The sequence below is a fragment of the Falco biarmicus genome, chromosome 4 (assembly GCF_023638135.1).
Source record: "Falco biarmicus isolate bFalBia1 chromosome 4, bFalBia1.pri, whole genome shotgun sequence".
Taxonomy (NCBI): Eukaryota; Metazoa; Chordata; class Aves; order Falconiformes; family Falconidae; genus Falco; species Falco biarmicus.
Genome location: NC_079291.1, coordinates 43957531 through 43981688, shown reverse-complemented (window position 1 = coordinate 43981688; position 24158 = coordinate 43957531). Strand labels below are relative to the sequence as shown.

At 41.7% G+C, this 24158-nt stretch overlaps 1 protein-coding gene across 1 annotated transcript in view; it reads right to left on the bottom strand.

Annotated features, from left to right (window-relative positions):
• Positions 1–1373, bottom strand: part of MYO3A (myosin IIIA) — a 126871-nt gene extending 125498 nt beyond the window's left edge. Inside the window, exon 1 of the mRNA XM_056337171.1 lies at positions 1061–1373. The gene's annotated coding sequence lies outside the window, so the exon portion shown is untranslated. The remainder of the gene's footprint in view (positions 1–1060) is intronic.
• Between the last annotated feature and the right edge of the window lie 22785 nt (positions 1374–24158).

Below are 24158 nucleotides of genomic sequence, written 5' to 3'. Positions count from 1 at the left end.
CCCTTCATTTTCACTCCCTGTTTCTCCATCTCAACATGCCTTGGCTTTTGCTCCTCTTTTTTCCCAAAAATTTACTGCTTTGCTTTTCTATAGGAAGCTTTCCAGATGAGATTTTGAAGTTCCTTTGGGAACATGGGTATATGCTCCCCTTTCCCTCAAATAAAGTTGAAATAATTGAGGACAAGTATTATGTATTGATAACATCTAGATACATATTAAAAGACAAGTGTGATCATCTCCAGCTGTACCTGTGTGAGGTTAAGTTGCACTTAATGCCATGAGAGAGCGTCTGTACTACGCTACCTTTTTAACAGATTGCGATTAGATTGGTTTCAGTCTCTCCCCTTGCCTTTCAACATACTTTTAAACTTTATTAGAAATACTGTGTGTAAATCTGAAAACTGATTTTAAATTACTATGGAAGAAGTGTGAAAGCAATATGAACAGACAACCTTTCAAAGCATCTGCAACATTAGATCACACTAGACAACTGCTTATAGAATAAATCTTACTCTTCATTGTAATATAATGGACCAGAAGCATACATAAGTAGAATGGACCTCTTTTACTTCAGAGCTGGAAAACTCAGACTTTTACGTTCTTAGCAGCTTCTAATGACAAAAAGAAAAAAAAAGTTCTTGTGATTAAGGCACCAAATTAAGACTATAATTTATTTAATAAAATATTTCCTGTATTGTGAAAGTCCTTACCACATCCAAATAAAGTCAGAATCCTGCTGTGCTGGACACTGCAGACCCCCCTACAAAAAGAGGTCCTCCTGCTCCTGCTAGGTTCTGAATCCTAGGCAGAGCTCAGCTGTGGAGGGCTTGTGTGACCTAGGGCATATGCTCCCTCTTTTAATCTTGTTTCTTTCCTTTATAATTGAGCTTTTAATGCTGTTCTACCCGGGAGGAGGTGTTTTGATGGCTAATTATGTACATATGCAAATAACAAGTGACGCACAAAAAGATCAGCAGATATATAAATTATAACAAGACAATAAACAAACATGTTTAACTAGCAGAAGAGAGACAACCACTGTAAGAATTAAAGAACTTACCTCTCTGGGGGACTGCTTTTTGACCTCTCTGGCTGCTTAACTGAGCACAGCCTGTAGCAAATATGAGGAACTCCTCCCCTTTTGGTGTTTATTACAGAGAAACAATACTTCCTGCGACACCCGAGTAAATATCCTCTAGGAAAACCACCACAGAGTTTGTCTACCACTAGCTTAATAATCCTTTGATCATAAATACCATCCACCACAATGAATAACCAGGCATGCCCAAAAGCATACTTCATTTATTGAATGCATAGATTTCTCTGAAGAAACCCTGAGCTTTGCCAGATATTTTCTTTAGTTGATCAAAAGAGCTCCGTAACCCCTTTTGAAGGTCTTAGATGTGTGATCCTTGTAATCACATTTAAGGGGCTGGTTAGCTCAGGAGATTGTTAATAGGATACAAAACCTTTCACATCCAACCCAGATCAGTGCAGATGAAAAGTTGTGACTATTTAACAGCTCTTTCATCTCCTGTGACCTAACCCAGTTCCTAAAGGAGAAATGTATGTATTATTTTAAGTTTACAGAATGTGGTTTTCAGGCTTTTTCAACTGCACATGTAATACAGAACATTTGACAAACAGGTAAATAATTAAAAAGCTCAGTGGCAATTAATGAATCCAATTAAAACTGCAATCAAAAGAATTTTGAAAATTCCCACTCCAAAACTACCTTCATAGTCTCAACAAGCGAGGATTATAGTAATCAAAAAGCAGGAATTGCTGGAAAGTAGGAGTGATTTAGAAAACTGACAGTTCACTGCAATTTCCTTGTATCAGTCCCTGTCATCAGACCCAGGAGCTGCACATCTAGCACAGAAGTATTGCCTTTGAATGGTGATAGCCTAACTCACACTTACTCAGTCATACCCAGCAGGAAAAAAACAAACAAGCAAGCAAGCAAACATATGCAAGGCATTGTGTTGGAATTTCACAGCTGTTTCTACTTGACAGGGTTTGAGGTAGCAATTTTTTAGGAGTTTGCCAGTGGTTTTAGGGGGTTGCAGGTGGGTTTTTTTCCATCTAAGAAAGTCTTAAGTCAGACCCAATTCGAACTCATGTCTCAAACTAGATTTTTTTAAAAATGCTCTGAAGTTATTTTCTTTTTTCTTTAAATAAAGTATCAGGAGAAGAGGTATTGGAAAACTGGGAATATGAAACTTTTCACAATTGTTCAAAAAATAATCACATAGGAGGTCAGGGGCCAAGTGGTAACTGCAGAGAAGATCTGTGCTACAAAATGGCTTCTAGCGTCCACAGTTACTTAGAGAGCGTACTTATCCCTTCCTTGGAATGCACTGATCACCAAAATGACCTTAAAGGATTTTGCTTACGTGCAATGATGTGAACTAATAAGGTGCTGGGACATCTGAGGAGTGCTGCTTTTTGCATGCCCGGGTATAATGTGAGGTGCTAATCTTGAAAACATGCAGATAAAGATCTGGGGTTGTACTACTGCCATTTCCAAGTGTGCACAACAGATCCATCAGAGTCCTGAAGCTGGCTTGAAAATTGTGGGATTGAAAAACTAAACTAAGCAATAAACACCAGTCACGTGGTAATATGGGTCATGTGGCTCATCTTCTTAATACATCAGTTTCCCTACTAACTGCTTAGATATTCCAGGTTTGGCACTTTATATTCTTTCGCAAATTATTTTTGAATCAGTTGTATGGAGGGTCTTATTTATATCCTGGAGTAGCAGTGCCTATGTTATGCACAATCCAAGTGAACAAAAATATATTCTATATAAACTGGGTATTTCTTTACAGTTGTATTTCTCCATAGCCCCTGAAGTTTTAGGTAATCAGACTGGCACTAAGAAAAATACCCATTAAACAAATATCACCATTTACATTACTAAACAAAATGTACTTTGTTACATAAATAGGACTGTGAACTAGTGAACTATAAGCAGCATCAAGGTCTTGATAATTCAAGCAGTCAAACTGATGTTTGGTGTCTACATCTAGTTATCGTCTGTACTGCTCTGGTATGTACTTAAGGAAAGCTGAAAAGACCTTTAGCTAAAAAAACCAAAAGATATACAGCAGAATCTTTCTGTAAGATTATTTCTACTTTTTTTCCACCCTGAATTAAAATAAGACCTAAAGCCCAGAAGTTGTTTAGTGTAGAGGCTCATACATAATATATATGTGTGCAGCATGTTGCATCCAGTCTCTGCGTTCATTGCATTCCAGGTGCTGCCATTTAACCATGTTTATTAATGGAGCAAATAGAGGTCTTTTTATATCAGGTGATAAAAGAAGGCTAAGTGTTGAGCAAGTGTGTCTTTTCTTCTGCCTCTGAAGGGGTCACAGCGCACAAATGGAAGTGTCAGCCAGGAATGATAGATGGCATTTTGTATGAGTGAAAAGGAGAGAGATTTAGTCTTGATCAGCAGCCAGAACACATACATTTCTGTACAGAAAGTTGCACGTGGGCCTGCCTGACCAGTAGGTGTCCAAATCTCTCACTCACTTTTCTTCTACCTGACCTGATTGTTTCAATCAGCCTTGGCTAGTGCAGAAGATTCTCCACATTCACACCTCCCACAAACACCCATCACAGCTCTTTATAAAGTTAAATTTCAGGCACTAAAGACATTATGGTTTACATAAGACCACTTCTCTCAAGACTGAATCAGTTCCAGCGGCCCTCACAAGAGTCACAGGGCACCAGCTCCTTAATCTGTGGATTAACTGGACATTAAGGTTACCATTGGGAAAAATGAAGCTTCTAATCCTCATAATATATAAAGGACTGTAAAATTTAATCTACATATTCAGGAATAAGATAGAAAAGTGTGATAAGCAAGAAATTTCATGAGTTTTATTTTGCTATGCTTTCATTTTTAATACCATACTTTTGTAAAGCCAATATAATGATTTTGAAGGGATATGACTTGTGAAGTTTGGAAGCTTGAGGCTGGAAGTACTCAAATAACTATTCTTGGACAATTTCAAGTTTGGAATATCTCATAATATGCAGAATACTTCCAAAAGATACACAGAAAGTTTCAAGTGTTCTTTTTTTGCTCATTTTTTTCCTATTTTACACTGTTTCAGACATACCAGGAGCTTGCTGTCAGTGTAGATCATCCTTGCCTTGGAGCCAGAGGTAACAAGCACAGTGCCAGACTTCACAAACTTCACAGATCTACACTTCATTAATCCCAAACAGTTGCAAAATAATAAACAAATAGATAAACCCTAGAAAATTCTCTTTTTCTTTCAGGCAAAAAGGACAGGTTGTTTGTATCACGCTAGGCTGAAAAGAAGAATGACAGTGTAATCTGAGAATAACCTGAAAAGTTTGTTTAGTTGTTTTTCTCCATTATTCAGCTGGTACTATTACGAATTCCTCAGCCTCCTAATTTGGAGGCACACCACAAATGAGTCTTGTAAACAGTTTCCTATTCATGAGTCTGTCATTAAGCTCTGAGGATGTTCCAAAGATAGCCCTTGGAGGATCTGGATTTGTCTTCTTTTTCTTTTTAATCCGGTTATGGAGTATAACAAACAGTGACACAAACAGGATTACATTTTGAAGGGGCCCATGCCTGGTTATGCCAGCGACACAGCCATGCTGAGCTCCTGTTCCCTGCTCTGCAGCTTGCTCTTTTCCCAGCTGCTCCTCCTCCTCTTTTCTGGCTGATTGTAAACACATTTGAAAATAACATGTTTATTTAGAGCAATTACAGATTGAAAAAAAAAAGAAAAAAAAAGAAAAAAAGAGGGAAGCTATGTGCCATCCTGATTTTTAGCCTCTTATCTGCCTTTATTACCATACGTGTGTCCCAGTGCTCAACCAGTTAACTGTATGGAGCATTTCAAACACTTCGTGCTCCTGAATGACTGAATGACGGGACAGCTGTGTCATCTCAGCTGCTAGCAGCAATGGAGGCAATTCTTCTCCACAGAGTACTTCCAGCATTTCTGTGGTGACATTTTCTTTAAAGCCAAATTGTCATTAGGACTTTTCCAGTTGACAAGCACTTTTTGAAATAAAACCACTGATTTTAAACACTGAGGGTAGTTTAAACAGTGAAATATGAAAGGCACCAGTATATTATCCATCTCAGAATACCTTCAAATGAAGGCAAAGAATTTAAAACAATGAAAGGCTGTTAAAACATCAAGAACTCTGTGTTCCTGAAAGTATTAATTGCATATTGATTATGGCAGCTTGTGTTCTAAATGGTCCCAACTGCCCTATCCATGACCATCTCTCTCCATTATTTATAACTCCTCCAATTTCTCCCATTAGCTACAAACTCAGAAAATATTCTTGCTTCCCAGCTATTGTCAGGAAAAATATCTTTAGCACCAAGACCAATTGATACAGACTTTGATTAGAAATGTACCTGGTTTAAGATGTTTTTAATTTCATGATAGATTTTGAGACCTACAAGCAGCCAGTTTCCAGTCTGTCCAATGGTGACTGACTGCTTTTATAGATTCTTAGGACTAATATAAGCTGTCTAGAATGACTGGCTCTGGTATTTCATATAAGCTGCTGTAGTTAGCAAGGGCCCACATTTAAGAAGGTAGCTATTAATATATTCTGTCAAAAACACTCTTAAGACAATCAAGGTAAGATTAATAACCCCACCACGTTTTTCCAACTAGAGTCCCAGTTCCCAGTTCTCAAATGCATCTTATCTGTCCTATGTTATGGTTGGCATTATAAAAAATTAAAATAATTGTCACAGAATGCATTTTATAAGTTTATATGTAATTTCTACATCAGGTAGTACTGATTTTGTGGCTTATATACACTTAGCCCTCAGATGGTATCTGACAGTTCAGTATGATCTGTAAGTCACAACAGGATGGCAAGGTAAATTTTCTGGAGTAAAGAAAGTTATTGAAAGTTTCAATAAACAAGATTTAAATTAAATCAAAAAGCCAACATTCAAAAGCCAGCAGTCAAAAAAAGCTTGTTTTCTCCTTTACATTCTCTAGATAGCAAAGAAGACTGTACTGTTTGTGTTTGTTAAATAATATACCTTTGCAAAGCTGAGGTAAACTTATCTGGCTGTTCTTTAAAACATTTAAGTTGCAATTAGTGTAATGGTCCGTCAGTTACTGTGTCTAGCTGCTCTTCAGTGCCAGAATTAGATCTTTAGCTGGCCTTTTAAAATTGCTTTTTAAAAAGGATTTCTAAGCAAACCTGCAGAGGAGCCATAATGGATCTAACCACGTGGAAGTTTTCAGTCCTGAAGATGAAAATGGTCTTTATGAAGGTGCTCTAAGTTACAGATTGAGGGGTGCAAACTTTACTCCTCAAACTCAGCCTTTGCAATTAGCCTTTGCAGTGGCTAATGCTGAACTGCCTCTGAGAAATGGATCATGCAAAGTGAGATTTAATGTCAATCCGCCTTAAATTATAAGCATCCATGTAGGTGACATGTTTTCCCTTACAGAGTCTTGTGTGAACTGGACTTTGAACTGGTTTTCACACCAGAGCACAGTGTCTCATGGGATAAGGGAACGGGGATGGAAATGCGTTGCTGGAAGTAGAGGTAGGGCTGTTTCACCCACTACTACAAAGCTAAGCACTGAGAAGAACAGCTTTTCCCAAGATGTGGTCTGCCCTCACTCCCAGGCAGTCTTAAGCACAGCCTGTCCTAACGGCTGTTCTTGACTTTGCAACCGTAATAATGTTCTCTTTACCTAAGCTGTATGTACTACATAGAATAACTTATAGTAGTTAATGCTATTTCCACCTCCCTCACCTGTCCTTACACAACTGTGACAATTGTGAACCCACACACTATTTGGAAAGACCAGATGAACTCTCATTTCAGCTGCCAAGCCAGTCCCCAGTTAAGGATTAGGATGAGGCATTTTATATGGGGTTGGCTTATCGCACCTTTGCCTGTTACCGTGCTTTCTGTACCTTTCTTTGATGGAGCTGAAATTGCTCGCTGCGGGAGACCCGATGCTGGACTGGGTAGCCCACAGGTCTGGTTCACAGCTATGGAAATTCGGTGTTCCCACTGCAGCCACTTGGCCGCGGGATTAGGGTGTCTTCCTACCCTGTTGTTGCCTGCCATGGTCTCCTGTGGAGAATGTCCTCAGCACACTCCAAGACTGTCTCCTTTTCCCCTTTTTGCTCAAACACACTAGTTAATCATTGCTTTCACACACAATGCAATTTCTGATTGTTTAGCTAAGCTACACAGAGGCCAGGGCTGCTGCGGCTGTCCTGTGTGCGCTGCCAGCCTCAATTAGCCTGTTGAGCGCAGAAGAGGTTCTGTTTTCCCGGAGGTGGTTTTGTGTCCTGAGGTTCTAGCTTTGATTGTGGCAACTGCCTTAGCAGGCACCGCAGGACACAGAAGGAAAGAGAAATCAGAACAGCGGGGGAAGGCTGGCGCTCACCACAGAGGCACAGCAGAGAGAAGGGCCACCCGCCGCCTCCCCTGCTTGCGTCTGACAATTGAGCTCAGATTTCTACCTTCAGTTCTGCTTGAATCCAAAGAAAGGAGCTGTGCGTAGCAAGCGGAAAATTGCTTACAAACTTTCTGCAAATACAAACAATTTTGTGTTGGTTTTTTTTTTTTTTTAAAAAAAGGGACTGCAGGTTCGGAGAGATGCAAAATCTTATCCCTGTGTCTCACCATGTGATGCAAAACTCCTGACTCCCCTGTTTGTAAGTGCTCAAGGGACACTGGCCCTGATTCCTTGCTACCAGCACCTGTCTGACTCAAGAAGGAACTCCTAAATTTGTTATGTGAAAAGCTACCTCATCTGGCTTACTGTTTGGAACGCTACTGCATGCAAGTAACGAACGTCTAACTACTGTATTTGTACGAGGGAGTTCAATATGGCACTATTTTCTATTTGGGGAGCGGATGCAGGTTTCTGATTATCGGATGTACCTATTAAGATTTACATTCCTAAACTCGATCTCATTCAAGGTAACAGTAGAACTTGTGTTGGTTTAGAATGGGCTAAGGACTGACCCTTGAAAGCAGTATTTTTAAAAGAAATTCAGTTATTTCCATTACTGACTGTTTAGACATATGACAACGATAAGGAGCAGTACTTTACATTTTCTAGCACTTTTTATTCCTAGGATTTCTGCACGTGCCACAGACTACACACATCATCATCCCATTGTCAAAGGGGTTGCAGTAGGTGGTAGAGATCTCCACGCTCACAGACAAGATTTCAGTTTTGGAATCTGACCCGCTGCACAGAAAGCAACAGGGCACCTCAGAAGGAGTAAGGCACAGGATATGATGTGTTTTGCACCTGTTATGCAACAGAGAACAATTTGCCAATTAATTCAGGTAGTGTTAGAGAGAAGAGATAACATGTCTTGGATTTCCTGCTCTTAATTTATTGAACAGCTAGGCCCTTGGGACTAATAAAAAGAATTTCACCAGCCTGCAGGAGGTCTACAGTTTCTGATATAATAGAAAAATACCATCTCTCAGACTGGAAAAATGTTGTTAACTGATGCAGACCTTGCATAAAGAGCATCTCTAGTGGACTATTCAAATAAATGTTCTACCTTACCTTTAAACTATACTCCCTGATGAGCAGAATGATAAACAAGGTACACGGGGTGAGTATTTACCAATTTCTTACTGCTCTGTTTCTTTACAGTGACCAGCCCTGAGAAAACAAGGAAGGAAATAACCTTTCCATCACTTTCTCCTGGCACATAGGTGGCAGGAGACTTTCATTTCCTAGACACTTCTTACATGGGACTGTGTCCTAGGACCTAGGTGACAAGCTGAATTGTAGAATGGGTTGGGTTAGAGGGACCTTAAAGATCATCTAGTTCCAAGCCCCCTGCCATGGCCAGGGACACTTTCCACTAGACCAGGTTGCTCAAAGCCCCATCCAGCCTGGCCTTGGATGCTTCCAGGGATGGGGCATCCACAGCTTCTCTGGGTAAGCCGTTCAGTGCCTTACCACTCTTATAGTGAAGTATTTCTTCCTAATATGTAATCTAAATCTATCCTCTTTCAGTTTAAAGCCATTCCCCCTTGTCCTATCGCTACACGCCCTCATAAAAAGTCCCTCTCCAGCTTTCTTGTACCCTTTAAGTACTGGAAGGCAGCTGTAAGGTCTCCTGGGATCCTTCTTTCTCCAGGCTTAACAACCCCAACTCTCCCAGCCTGTCTTCACGGGAGAGATGCTCCAGCCCCCTGATCATCTTCATCCCCTCCTCTGGACTTGCAACAGGTCACTTAGGTCCTAAACAACTACTGAGGGAATATGAATATAGAGGACTCCATTATTTTGTGTGATTACTTAGGAAATAACTGAGGAAAGAATTTATAAAAGAAAAACTCAGTTGGTAGTTTCTTTCTCTCTGCAGCTTCATTAATACAAATTGGAAGAACAGGTAATACAATAGAAAGTCTTTTGGCTTGACAGCGAATTCCCAGAATCTTCTCACTTTCAAACTAATAAATAAATCAAATGTTCCTTATTCATGAAGATGGCAGTACCATCTTACAATGCTTGCTCTGGTGCCAGGTACAGTTTAAGACAGAGGGTCTTATTTTTTCATTCACTTAGAAGCAGAGGGCTTATTGAGGTACTGGCTGATCTAAAAGCGATAACATTTTTCTTCAAAAGGGCATTTAAAAATGAATCAATGCTGAATTAATACTCCTCAAAAAACTTTTTTTAACTAGTTCTATTTTATACCATATTTATTGAGCATGTCAGTTGGAAGGCCTATACCGAAGCTTGGACGATTATGCATCTGATTCGCAGTCCTCTTGTGCAGGTGTGCCAAGATGGATTTATCAAGGAACCAGTGGAGTTATGATCAGTTAGAACAATAAACGAGTGTCCTGCCTCTTCTTAGCACATGAGTTATCTCTTTTCCTCTCTTTCAAAATAGGCAGCTCTGTCTTTACTAGTTTAGGGACACATCTCCAATCTGTAAAGATTGTTTCACAACATGCTGAGGTTCAGTCTCAGTTTTATCATGAGATTCAGGGCTCAAAGCTTCAAATCAAACTGCAGACATGTTGTCTGTTTTCTAGTTGAAGTAGTCATATACTCAGAGTATGAGAGGTGTGTAATTCATCCTACAGAAATCTAAGAACTAAAAAAAACCTGTTTAGTTTGCAAAGTGGGTGATGTGGCAGTCTGTGAAAACCTCTGGTGCTGAAGCATCTGGTAGTGAACCCCCCCCCAGAACAGAATGAAGGGCTTACAAAGACACAGCAGCAAATAAGAATTACATCCAACCTCCAGCCTTCAAACAGCTTCTGGGAAGTCACCGTGATTCATGTGGCTTCCAGGCAAACCTTGTCTGCAGTAGCTTTCTTAAGATTCAGTCTGGAGCTGCTCAAAAAATAAATTCTAGCTTCTGTCAGTCTTCTCCAAGTCTCCTTCATGTTTATCATCCTGGGTCAGAGTCTTAGGTTTGTTTTTCAGGCCTGTTGCAATTTGGGTTGGTTGTTTTGGATTTCTTCGGCAGCAGCTCACAGGCTGCTGGCGGGATTGGGGCCTGTAATTTTATTCTTTAGATAGCTCAAAATACTTTTTCTTCTCATGTATCATATGTTCTGCAGTTTCTAAATCCAACTAGGGAAATTGGGATGCTGAATGACATTTATTATAGCTTATAACTTTGCCTCTGTAACCTACCTTGAGCATCTTCTTATGCAAGAAGACAAACAAGAAAGTTACATTAGATAGGCAGCAGCAACCTTTGTCCAGTTATATATAACACAGATTTTTTTTGTATTATTATTGTTTTGCTGTCTTTTTATTTCCCGTGAAACATTTCTCAGAGGAGAAGATTTCACTAAAGTGGTAAAGGAACATTTTTATTTACTGTATTCTCCATGTAAATAGTAAACTATTTTTCCATACCTATCTATCTATCTATCTAAAACACCTATCATCATATTGATAAATGAATTTTATTTTTTTTGCTTTAGAACCAGTAGAACAAAGAAAAAATATAGAAGACAAAGCTCAAGGCTCATTTATTTAAAGTTCCTCAATGCTAAGACATCTTTGCTCTCAGTTCTTCAAGAGTGACTTGCAAAGAATGCAACACAGCACACTGAGTCCACAACACCATTTTTGTTCATTTCACACAGGTCTGTAGGCAGCGTACAGCTGCCTACAGAGCAGAATTAGGCCTGTGTTGCTATTGAATGACCTGGCTCAGAGCCATCAAGAGATTTTTTGCAAGTAGCTCCTATTAATGCTAATGGGAATGTGACAAATTAATCTCTCATGTACAGATGAGAGAACAAATCCATTCAGTTGCAGAATAAAAATACTGTCAATATTTGAGAGACTACAGAAACCTGAACCATGTAACACCAACATCAACAACCAACAGTCTGGCTTCTTTTGACTTGTTAGTACCATGCAGTCTAAAATCAGCACTGGTACAAAGATAATGCAGTGTGTCCCCCAACTCTTGCGCCTCTGCTGGGGTTTTTCTTTGTTATATCATACTGGTAAATTGCAACAGCATTATTCCAACTTCTAAGAAAACCCAGCAGTAAGTAACGTAAATATTTATCCAAAAATCCACATTGTAAGGGCAGAACTAAAAAGAAGATAATATAAATAAATTTAAAAAAATCAAGGAAAAAAATAAGAGCATTGCCTACATTTGCTTTGGTATAACAAGTAAATTTTATATTTGCTTATTTACACTTTATTTAAAGTATAAGCAGATATTTCCATCATAAATGCAGGCATGCTTATTTGTAGTACTCAACAAGTTACTCTTCAGCTATTTTCTGTTCTTACAGTGTGATTTTGTAGCTTCTTCCCAATAATTATTGTTTGTTTACAGTTGCACTCCTTTGGTGCAAATAAAGCAAAGGTTCTTCTGAAATCCTGCATATTTACTGTTATCTGGAAACCAGTCCTACCAGTATACCTTTCAAATTCCTTGCTGCACTGTTGAAAAATGGTAACACTAAAATGGAATGTCACAGGGACAACTGTGAGAAAGATACAAATCTCTGAAGTGGGTAGTACGGGACACAAAAGTACCTAAACCAGGAAAAATACAGTAAAATCAAATGTTGGGAGACATCTGAACATGCTGCAAAGATAGATGAGATTCTGGGTCATGGATGTTTAAATGTTTCATGTAAAGAGGCAAAGGATTTATAGTCCTATTCTACCACTTGTATATTCACGAGTAAATTACTGTATTATGAGAATGCGTCTGGTGCACAACGTGAGCCAACACAAACCCCTCTGAGATGCAGCACGTGCAGTAGTGCTGGATGGCTTCAGGAAGGCCATCCTCTCCCAGGCATATCTGCCCAGTGAAGAGGAGCAGGATGTCATGCCAGGATTGTCACTGGCAATGCCTTGCTGTTTACAGATGGGACATGGGCTTGAACAGGCTCCCAGAGAGGCCAGACTGGCTGAGGGCACTGCAAGGATGGACCAGCTGCTCCTCAGGTTTCTCCCTGCCAGTGCAGTGGGAGCACGTGTAAGACATCCTCTGGTGCACCGAAATAAAAGTCACCCCTGAGGAGATCAGTGAGTGCCTCAGTGGTCTGCTTTGATGCTGGCATTGTGTTGAGTCATGAAGTGCATCTGAAGAGTTCTGTCCTGCTGTCTGAGCTTAGAATGATGCCAATGGGGATGAAGCTCAGAATGGCTTCTCAGTGTTTAAGGATATATCTCATGCAGCCTACAGATGCCTTGGAGGTCTTTCAAAATGCTGAGGATCCCAGACAGAAAAATCAAGGCATTTTCATTTCAAGGAAATGAAAGCAGAGACTGCAGAAAGGAAGAGCTGGCCAACCACACTTGAAAAAGCTCTTCAGGCACCAGGACAAGCTAACAATCATCCATTTCTTGTCACTGCTTCAGCTGCATGAAATGTATTTCTGTTTAAACATTTTAACATACAAACCCCAAAAAGTCCAGTCTGGCCCCATTGAAGGAACTAGAAACACTTGGGAACTCTTCCAAAAAATACTTTCAAAATGACAGTTCATCTGTCATCTTACCTACATCCAGTTCACTTGCTATAATTTTCAAACCTGTAAAATATATTTTTCTTGTGATTTATATTGAACTTTTTGTTTGGCTCCAGTTTGACTCCCCCAGTTTGTCTTCTGGATGGCAATTCAAGCAGCATCCATCATGCAGTTCTATTGCTAGACCTTAATCTTTCTCCTAGCAAGGTAAAATCTCAGGACTTTGTGAATTTTTTGGTTTACCATAATCCTGAGCAAGGCAGCTTCTGGGGCTAAATTCCTAGACTACCTTCTTGGTTTGGAAGATCCAAAATGGGATTTCTAGATTTTGGCTACATAAAACTACCCATGAACTACCACCTATCTTTCTGGAGCTGATCTGATGCCCTCAGTGAGTTTTTTCACTATAAAAAATGTCTGGTCATGCAAATGGATTCAATATCACGTCTGCAGCTTAGCTGCATTAGTCTGGTTTGCCTTATTAGCTCTCCTTACAAAGCTCTAAGTTCATTTCTTGTGTATGGAAAATCCAGGTGTTTGCCACTAGCCAGAGGCTGCAGCTAGGTGCTTCATCGGATGCTTTGGATTTCCTCACCAGCACTGCACAGACTGCTAGCAGGATCAGGCCTGTGCTTTTGGAAGGAGGAAGCTGTCTGTCACTCAGGCTTGAAGTTCAGTAATTTATTTTCTTCCCCTTTAATCTATGTCCTATAGAAGGTCTGGAATTTAAGCAAGCACAACCTAGGTAAGAATCTTCACTTTCTCACTTTGCCTCGGAGCTCCATTTTATCAGCGTGAGCTGCTAAGATAATTTCTTTCAAACTGCAGAAATGAGAAGAGGACTTTGTAATCATCTCAGATCTGTTTTGTCACAGTAGCCTTGGGCTTAAACTTGCATGTGAGTCGAACCTCCCAGTTTATCCTGCTGCCCCAGTTTTGGCACTCTGTCTTTAGTGTGAAGTGAGCCAGGCAAGTCAAGAAACAGCAAAGCACGGGAGGATGCACTCGGCTGAGGCTCAGCCCCTGTGGTGACAAGCGCCATGTCCATCTTCAGCAATGTCCTGCAGAGAGCTCTATGCAACACTGGACTAGAAGGAAATAGCAACTTACCTACTTAAGAACACCAACAAGAAAATGAATGGAAATGGTAATACTCTAGGTGAAAAATGTATTTGGGAGTCCCAAGTCAGTGCAGCATTGCAGCCAGGGATCTGGCCCAGGGGATGAGTCTGGAACATTCATGGTGTGTGCATCACCATAAAGAAACATAGCTGGCAGAGGTAGAGATATCCGTGAATGAAATCCAGAGGAAATACAGAAGGCAAAGTGTGTAAGAATTGTCCAAGCATACCTACATTTCCAGAATTACCAGAAACTTCTCCTGAGTAGAGACATAGGTATGGACAGTCATGCACCACAGACCAGTGCTGTGACAGAACTTGAACTGCAGTGTGCTCGCTCAGCAGGGCTTTCCAGATCAGTGAAAAGCACAGAGTGGCTGTGGCTCCTCGTTACTGCAATTTCCTTTGCTACATCAGCTGAAAACTTCTATCTATGCCTGCCCGTGTGCAGTCATACAGGACTGCAGAGAGTCAGACCAAAGTGGTATTGGACAGATATGAGAGATCCATTTATTGAGCAATGTCAGAAATACACATGGCAACTTTTAATTGAAATCGTCACAGGCAAAGGGCCAAACTTTCACGGGCTTCTTGGGTGAAAGACAATAGTCCCTAGGGCAGTTAAAAAGAGCCATTGTATGTCAGGAAACTAAGACAGGAGGAACCGCTGTGAGACTGCCTAACAGACATCCTCCCACTCCAAACAGGAAAGAAAATTGGGCTGTGGAAACAAGGCAGGGAGCTGCACGGAACCTACAACAGGAGGGAGTGCTGGGGGTACAGGAGAAACAGAAAACAGCTGCTTGATCCTGTCTGGCAATGCATATATCCTAACAGGAGCAGTACAGGCTCAGCCAGCCAGTCTATGACTGTGAAGTAGCCACTGGAGTAACATGCTCCGTGTGGCAGAACGAGCTCTTTGGTCTGTTTTGTGAATAAAACCAAGTATTTAAAATTGAACTTGAGACCCACTGTTAGTACACTGCTTTACAGTACCTAATATGCACAGGTGCCCCCCCTTTGCTCGGTGCTGTCGGATTACTGGATGATTGAATAACTGATTTTCAGACAATTTATTTTTACCAAATTTTTAAAATTTGATGAGCTGTGTTAATGAGTTACAAGTCAAAGAGTGGCCAGGCTACTAATGGATGTTCAACAAAAATACAGAACAGTCTCTCACCTATCAAGGATAAAGCCATCTACCTATGGTATCCATTCCCACATCCCTCCAGATAACTAGCTATCAAACAAAACTTTGGGGTTTACCAGCACTTGTGTGTACATTGTGCTGCCTCTGCAGACAGGGTTCCAAATATTATTTATTTAACATCTCAAGCATAATAATGCAGTGTTTTTTTTAAACCAGACTTTGCATTTAAATGCACATGTGTGTACATATACTGCAGATGGCTATGCGGTGGTGTATAACTCTGGATGGCATGAACCAAAGCAGTACCTCCTGTTGAGGAAAAATCATATGTAGTGAACTATAAGAAGAAATATTCCAGAGCAACAAAGTACCATAGAGTGCTTTGAGCAAGCCAAGGCTCTCTGGAATACCAAAGGAGAGAGAAACCAAGTATCAACTATTCAACAATGCGTTAATATGTTGTCAAAGGTCTGACCACTGCTAACATGTCTTTGTATTCACGAGGAACCACAATAGCTTTTATCTTACCCTGGTCTTGCTGAATCATCTTTTTTTGGCCTACATTAAATATTCACTGAACTAATCTAAAACTCCTGTAAATCTCTCTCTTAAAAGAAAGGGGGTTTCTGTGTTAGTTCTGCCTTCATTTTTATGAACCAAGATAAATGTGAGCTGTTAACACACTTGTAAAGCTCTTACTCTGGTTTACAGGCTTGAAGAATCAAGCTAAGTACATCAGTAAGAAGTCTGCATAGAGCACACACAGCACTTGTATCACTGGATCATAATTCCTCCGCTCTGGGATTAAATTCCGGTGGACCTTGTCCTACAAGTCTTGCAGAAAATAATTCATGAAGAGAGGACGTATGAAAGGATATAATAATTTCGCATACGGATGAAAAATCACATTTAAGGGACCAGTATGTCTCTTGATTCCTGTCATACTTAGCCTGTAATTACTTGCTGAAGTGTTCGGATACGAAAGGAAGAAATCCAGGGGGGTTGTTAGCTCTGCCTGTTCTCGAAGTGCCCAGCTAAACTTTTGCTTCAGTCTGCTCAAACCCCATTCTGGAATCAAAAGCTTATGACTCTAAGTAACTTAAGTGAGCGCATCAAAACTTCTTTTTGACTACTGCTTATAAAAAAAAAAAGAATAAAAAAATAATAATCTTATGAGTAAAAGGTGCAGTTTTCCAAATTATACCTGCATATACAAATGTAGATGTGTTCTGATATGTATGCAGGTTGTCCTTCAGAACAGTCACTGGGTTGGTTTGGACATTGCTTGGCTGCCTGGAATTTTGTGGTTTACTACCTGGGACAGTGTACACACTTGTTCAGTGATTCACTTTCCCCTATTAAGACTCAACTTGAAATTCCATTCAATAATAAAATACAGAGAACTGCAAACGCTCTGATCACCTCTATCAGATTACCCACTGCACAAACCTTTGTGAAAAGTATCCTAAGGGACTTAACTGTGAACTTCTGTGCAGTAAACTGTTCCAGTAAAACGCTCTGCATTAGGGTCAGGTTAGAGCTAACACCTAGCAAATGAGGCGAGCAGGCTGGGAAACTGTAACAATCAGAGGCTAGCATGTGTCTTGTATTTCAAGATTTCTCGTATTTCTAGCCACTCGCGATAGTTTTTTAAGTGAAGTACTAAATGAGCCCATAGTTCGATAGATCTATGTGAAATACTTCAACAGTCTACGTTCCAGATGAGGCAAGGGTAATAGCAAGTTACAATGCACACACGCACAAGAGAAATCACTTTAGCTGTATTTGAAATAGAGTTTGTTAGTGTAATTCCTGGCAGCTGATTAGTGACGCACCCCACATTTTACAGTGCACACCAAGATACACAGAGGATTATCACAGCCAGATGGGGCATTTCACTACATTAGGGCATAATTATGCGAAGAGAAAATGGGAAGTTGAGCCTAATGATCCTTTCTTATGCCAAATGTATATGTGGTGGGAAACACAGACAGGCAAAGCCAGAGTTCTTCAGTGCCTGGAGTACCTCTCATTGTTTTATAAAACTAAAGGGACAGTAACATAGCGTCCCTAAACCATTCTGAGGTGCTGCATCAGACAGGTAAGGAAGGTAGAATGCTACCTGCCACCTCTCCACAGGATGCAGATCACCTTCACTCAATCACTAGCCCAGCCTGGCCATATTTATGTTAGAACTGATACAGTCACAGCCTATGTGGGCAGGTCTGGAGACCCAGCATGCACAGCACAGTCGATGCCACAATTCATAAGTAATATTATTATTGTTGTTACTATATAAAGTCGCTGAAGGCACCTTTTTCTTATGTACGCTTAAGTAAAAAGTGGCTATGACCATTTAGGTTTTCTTGTCACCAAAGGCATATAATCTTCTCTGTATATTTACTGTTTCCTTTTGTAGGTGTATTATTCTCCAGAATTGGGAGGTACTTACTGATTACACTATATATATATATATATAGCATAATTTCCAGAAACTCATTTCTTACACGTTGGTCTCAGGTCACTTCCCATTTTCTGTTTCCTGCAAGTTAAGCCACATTACATTCACCCACAGTGAAAGGAAGGAAGAACATTATGTATCCAAGACAGGAGTTACCAGGCTGAGCATCTGAGCCCCTAAACTGAGAGCATCAGGCAGCACTTGGCTTAGTACTCCACTCTGGATGAAACTCTCTTAACCCCAAAGATGTGGGTAGTGGTAGACACAGAAGCACTGGGTCTGACGCGTAAGGGCTTGCTCTCCATCTGACACCCCTTCAGTGGCTTCCTGTGGTACACAAACACTTTTGTGTCCGAGTCCAACCTTCCTCAATGCTGTACTTCCTTGCGGGGCTTTTTCATTCTCCTCTGCCTTTATGCCTCCATCCCCTCCCTCTGAGACACCACCGTCCCCTCAGCTGGCTGCATGGCTCCGAGGGACAGCGCGGTCTCCTCGGACCAGGAAGGGAGCCATCAGGATGAAGAGCAGCCTTCCACCCTGCTGCCCTCTCTCTCAGGCCTTTTCACTGGACATATGGATGCCCAACAGCCAAGGAAGTGTTGCAGACAGCTGTGCCACCCACTCCCCGATTTAAGCCCGAGTTTCTAGATGGGGTCTGCCCTTGCCGGTGTGAGGTGCACTGGAAGGGCTGCAGGGACAGGTGACTACTAGAGAACATTAGCAACCGAATCAGTAGCATTTCCAGATCCATGGGACGGGTGCAGTTTTAGCCTGCATCCTCTACACGATGAGAGCAGAACTTCGCCGGGGGCATAGCAGGCTGCGGTGGCTGGGCTGCCTCTGCACCAAACCCGCTCCCTGCTCTTTTCCCAGTGACTGGCGGGGTGAAGAAACACGACCTGACGAGCCGCTCCTGCAGAGAAAGGCAGCCCTGCTTTAGGAATCGCTGGCGCCATGAGGAGTCACTTTTCAGACCGGGACCACGAGCCAGCGCGGCGGTGGCGGCCCGCAGCGAGCCGGGGGCAGCAGCTCGACCGCCCCCGGAGCCCGCCCCGCCGCGGGAGCCCGCAGGGCCCGGCCCAGCAGGGGGCGACGCCGGCCAGCGGCTCCGGCAGCCCGCGCCGGCTGGGGCAGCGCCCGGTGGGGGGGGAGGCGCGAGAGCACCGCACCCCCGGCCGTTTGCACCTGCCCGTGACCCCTGCTGCCTGCACCTGCCTGCACCAGCCCTGCACCTGCCTGCACCAGTCCCAGCTGCCTGCACCTGCCTGCACCAGCCCTGTACTTGCCTGCACCAGCCCTGTACCTGCCTGCACCAGCCCCTGCTGCCTGCACCTGTCCCAGCTGCCTACCCCTTCCCCTGCCTGTCCCAGCCACTGCTGCCTGCCCCAGCCCTGTGGGTGAGTGTGGGGTGGGAGTTGGGAGCAAGGAATGTCAGGAGCAAGGGGAATGGCCCTCTTTCTACTCACAGTGCTCTGGTTTGGGTCAGCTTGTGACCTCAGGAGCTCTGTCCCTTTCCGATGTTTGTAGGGGTTTGACAGATTGATGGGATCAAGCCCTGCTGGAAAGAAGAGCCCTGAAAAGCAGCCAGATTCTGCAGGCATGGGAATATGGAAAGACTCCTCCTGGAAGGCCTGTAAGTTAAACCTTGTTAATATCTCTCTTTTTTGTGTACCTCACTTGTACGACTTCAAATTTTTTCTAGGTCTGCCTGGAAGAATCTTTGCAAGTAAAAGAAAACTGGAGCAGCTTAGTAGTCAGGCAGTTTCTGGGTACTTATTTCCTCTACTAAAAGAAGTGGCTCTCTTCTAAACTTCCAAGTATGCTAAGTGTACATTTCCCGCACACTGTTACAAGCAAACAGTTTTACCATAAAACATATTAGCTACTTAGAAGCTTTTTGTCTATAATTCAACGGAATGTGTGGAAACTCCTGCTCATCTACAGCTGTATTTGTTATTCTAGGCAGTTGATTAGCACTGAAAGGCAGAGACAGCACAGACATCATGCAATACCAAATCTCACTATATCACTTTTCTATATAGAATGGAAATTAATTGGTTTAGAAGTATAAATATACAAGAAAAATCACTGAAAAAAACCATACCTATTTGAGGTAATCTTGCAAGAAGGCATTTGGCGTTCCCTCCATCAGCAGCACACTGCTCAGTGAACAACTCAAAATAGTTGCAGGACAATAGACAAACCTGGCGGAGACAGAGTCATGGATGAATGCTGTAAGGTCTGCAGTCTCCTGGCCAGCCAAAGGTGATTAACAGCAACACAGACTTGTGTACTGTTCCTTAAGAGCTGCTGCAGAAAAGCAGGGTGGACGGGGCATAGATGATTCCAGGAAGCACCATGAAGTGGAGATCTGTAACATTAGGACAGGGATCTCTTCTGTGTGATTTGTCACACAGGCCATCACTTGTCCAACAGCACCAATAGGTTCAGGAGGGAGTATTCAATGTTCTCTTAGGTACATCTTCTGATATTTTACCTCTGACCTACAGCAATAAGGTAGGATCCACAAGAGCCCTTAACAAAGATGTGCAATTGCTGAACTCTTCATCCCATTTTAGGAGCAAATCTACTAAAATGCAAGTCTTCAAATAACAACTTACCCCAACCCTCCTACAAATATGTATGTATGTATATATAGATATACATATTATATATAAAAATGTATGTATTCAGTATCATTTCCCTAAGCATCCTGGTGCACTATGTCAGATACATGTTTATCAATGCACAGTCAATTCAAATGTTAATGAGATTTAAGAATTGCTTAAAACTGAGTTCATGATTAGGTACTTTGCAGGCTCATTCAGCAATACTCCATTTCACAGTCAGCCTAATGTGAGGTAGAAAATCATATAAGATTATCAAGCCCATCTCATAAACCCTACAGAGAAGGAAATAATCACTAGAGAACTTATTTGATATTAGTTGGCTATTGAATTAATTAGTAGAAAAAGAAAGATGAATATCAAATTTCTACTAGAAATAGCAGAAATCAATAATACTACTAATACATTAAAAATATACAGGGAACTTGGTTTTGTAAACTCTTGCACTGTAATTTTTATTCCAAGATGTAACTATTAAATATTTGAAGACTTCTTCACAACATTTTGATAAACCAACAAAACAAATATTTTTGCTTTATGTGTCATATCTTGGCTTTTCCTAATTAGGAAAAGAGACACAAAGAAAAGTCTGATGTTGTCAATGATACAGTGAAATGACTGCATCATTTTGAAATATGAATATAATACAAACATGCAATTTTGAACTATTTGTAGTTATGCACTGTGTATGCCATTTTGCGGTGTACAGTGACTTTTACTGAGGGCTTTGGATTACAGCAAGAAAATATTTTGGCCACACGTATAGTCATGGAAATATATACCAATATTTTGGTACTTTCTGTCACACTCTACTGAAAGAACAAGGAAGGAAATACTATCATTTTTTCATTGGAAGGAAAGGGATGCAAAGAACAGATTTGAAGCAGGCAGATTATTGCCAATGCCATGTTTTTTTTCAGAGAACTGCAGAGGTGGATTATTTTTACTGTTAGACTTGCATTTACAAATCATGATTCTTTATATTAAAATTATAATTGTTTAAGTAATCATTGTTCTGATATCACTGCAAAAGTGAAGAACTTAAAAAAAAAAAAAAAAGTTTTTGGTCAATGTCACAGCACTCTCCAAACCATCAAGCTGCAACAAGGTCTTTCACCACCTCATACTAGCATGCTCTTCATGCCAGTCCCTCTACTACCTTCTCCCCGTGCCAGGCATGTGCTCTCTCTCCCCTTCTTCCTCGGCTGCTCTCTCTTCATTGGCTCTCAACCACTTAATTTAACCAGCCACACCTACACCTTATCTACATCGGCCAACCCACTGCCCCTGAAGCCAACCCACAGCTGTATATTATCAATGCTAATTAACCCAGCTTCGTTCCACTACAGGTCAATATGGAATGCTTTTTTCCAGGTGATGTTCCTTTTCAAAAAAAAAAAAATGTACAAATGTACTGGATTGCATCCAGCCATTGTATACTCACAGAATTGAAGACTGGCACCTGCATGCCACCTCTTCATGTGCAGTTGCCCTGTTCCCCAGGCCAGCATGTTCATAGTGCTCCCGTTTTCTGATGTGTTCTGAGTTCCTTCATATTAATCACAGTGAGGATGTGACGGTGGTTCTTGTCATGCCAGGACAGAAGAAACTCTTTGCCATCAAGTCCTGTGTGTCTCATGCAATACACAGGTCTGGTGGATGTGCTGACTCTGGGAAATGAGTGGTGTCTGGTGCTCTCAGTGGAGAAGTCAGCTGCTTTAATACAGATGGACATGCTGGGTTGAGGGGTTGGCCCTGAAGTACTTCATCTTATTGCATAAAATATCCTTCAGGATAAAAAATGATTGAATCTGTATTTATGCCTACCTTTGGTTTCTCAGCTTACCGCTCTGTACTCCCTTTTGCCAGACCAGCCAGGTAGAGCTGTGGCCCATGCAGCAGGGATGGATAGAATGGCCTCACAGCAAATATGGCCTGAAGCAATAGTCCACATTGACAGAGTGTGTAAGAAACTTTGGTCATTGCCCTCTGTTTTGTCCTCTTAAGTGGCAAATTGCCTTCAAACAAACACAGAATCATGAAATCATTTAGGTTGGAAAAGACCTTTGAGATCAAGTCCAACCATTAACCCAGGACTGCCAAGTCCATCACTAAACCATGTCCCTAAACACCACATTTACATTTTTTAAACAGCTCTGTCTTTGATACTTATCTCAAAAGTCCCTTGAGGATTCGCCCCTCGTATCTAGGGCAGAACATGTCAGTCCCAGCACCTCCATCCTCTTCTGTGGTCTTCCTGTGGCTTGCCTTAAAGCCTTGCCCCTCTTCATGTGGTGTCTACAGGGGTACTTACCGGTGCTGAGAGGGTGATCATTACACTTTGTTTCTGAGTATGACCTCCTCTGGTAGGGCCATATGTCCTCAAAACCCAGGCAGATCAGATCCTCCACCCCAGTTCAGCTGGGATCACATCCAAAGGCGAGTGCAAATGCCTCCTCCCCATGGACTAGTTCTGCCTTCAGGGCAGCCGCCTCTTGAGCACAGACTCAACCCACAGTTGAGGTAATCTGTACTGGAGCAGAGGTACCTGGCATCAGGGAGGGATGGTCCAAACCTGGGGAGGGTGGGCTGTATGATGCCTGTTCAGAAAGGAGAATGGGAACAACAAGGAATGGTGAGTTTGGACCATTGTAGGGAGAAAGGAGAGGCAGAAATGTAAGTGAAATGGTGTGAGTGAAAACACTCACTTTCCCATCTAGTGCGGAAATGTACTATCTGATACAGATAAAAGTTAGAATAACAATTAAAAGAAATTAACTGGGGGAGTGGGGGGCAATTTTGGGCAGAGTAAGCGTTTCAGTGCTTTGAATTGAGTGACGGTGTCACTTTTGTTATGAACCCCTCTTTCCACGGGAAGGGAACACAGAGGGTATTTCATAGTGCCACTCAGCCTGGGAACAGTTACTGCAGTGCACCACACCAAGCACAGAAACATTTAGGCAGAAACCTCCTCCGTTAGTTTTATACAGTCAAATAGTTAAATTATCTGCTAGAAGCTGGTCGACTGCCCGGTTTTCACATAGGACCTAGCCACAGGCAGTCATCGGGCTCGGTGTTTTGTGGTTGTATTCTACCTTTGAACTTTGTAATTTTCTCATCTGTAAGTCTCCTTTTCTGTAGAAACTGGCAGCCTGCTTGGCTTTAAGCAGAAGTAATGCCAATGATTTTGCATTTCCAGCTTTTTTTTTTTTGCTTTTTTTTTTTTAAATTTTTAGGGCACTGCTGAATTTTGGGTTTCTGATTCCCCTATGTGATATTCAGCTGCAATGAGAGAAACAGGGAAGAAAATAAGTTACCACCAGTCCAGCCTGTTTCACAATATGGGAAGCAGCTGTTCCTCAGAGTCCCATGAACTGCAAGATTTCCTCGATTGGCATTTGGGAGAAACATGTATATCACAGCTGCTTATTATGGCATTTAGATGAACAGGTATTACCAAGTTCCACAGCTGATCCCTGGGGACACAGTAGAGAAGATTCAAGGTATCTGTCCTCTGATTAGATGTCGTCCTCTGCTTTCTCCTGTGTGGACACAGCAGACAGCAGCTTTCCTGCCTGTGCCAGTTTACTTCCCGGTCAGATATGTTCAGCTCACGTTTGGGCTTTCTGACCTTCAGGTTCTTGCTCTATGTTACTACATAAGGTTTTGCCGGCAGGTTTAAAAATGTACATTTTGAGACATAAGAGAAAATCTGGAACATCTGGGAGTTAAATCAGCATTGAGATCTTCCTTCCTGAAGCCACAGGTGTTTGAACACCAA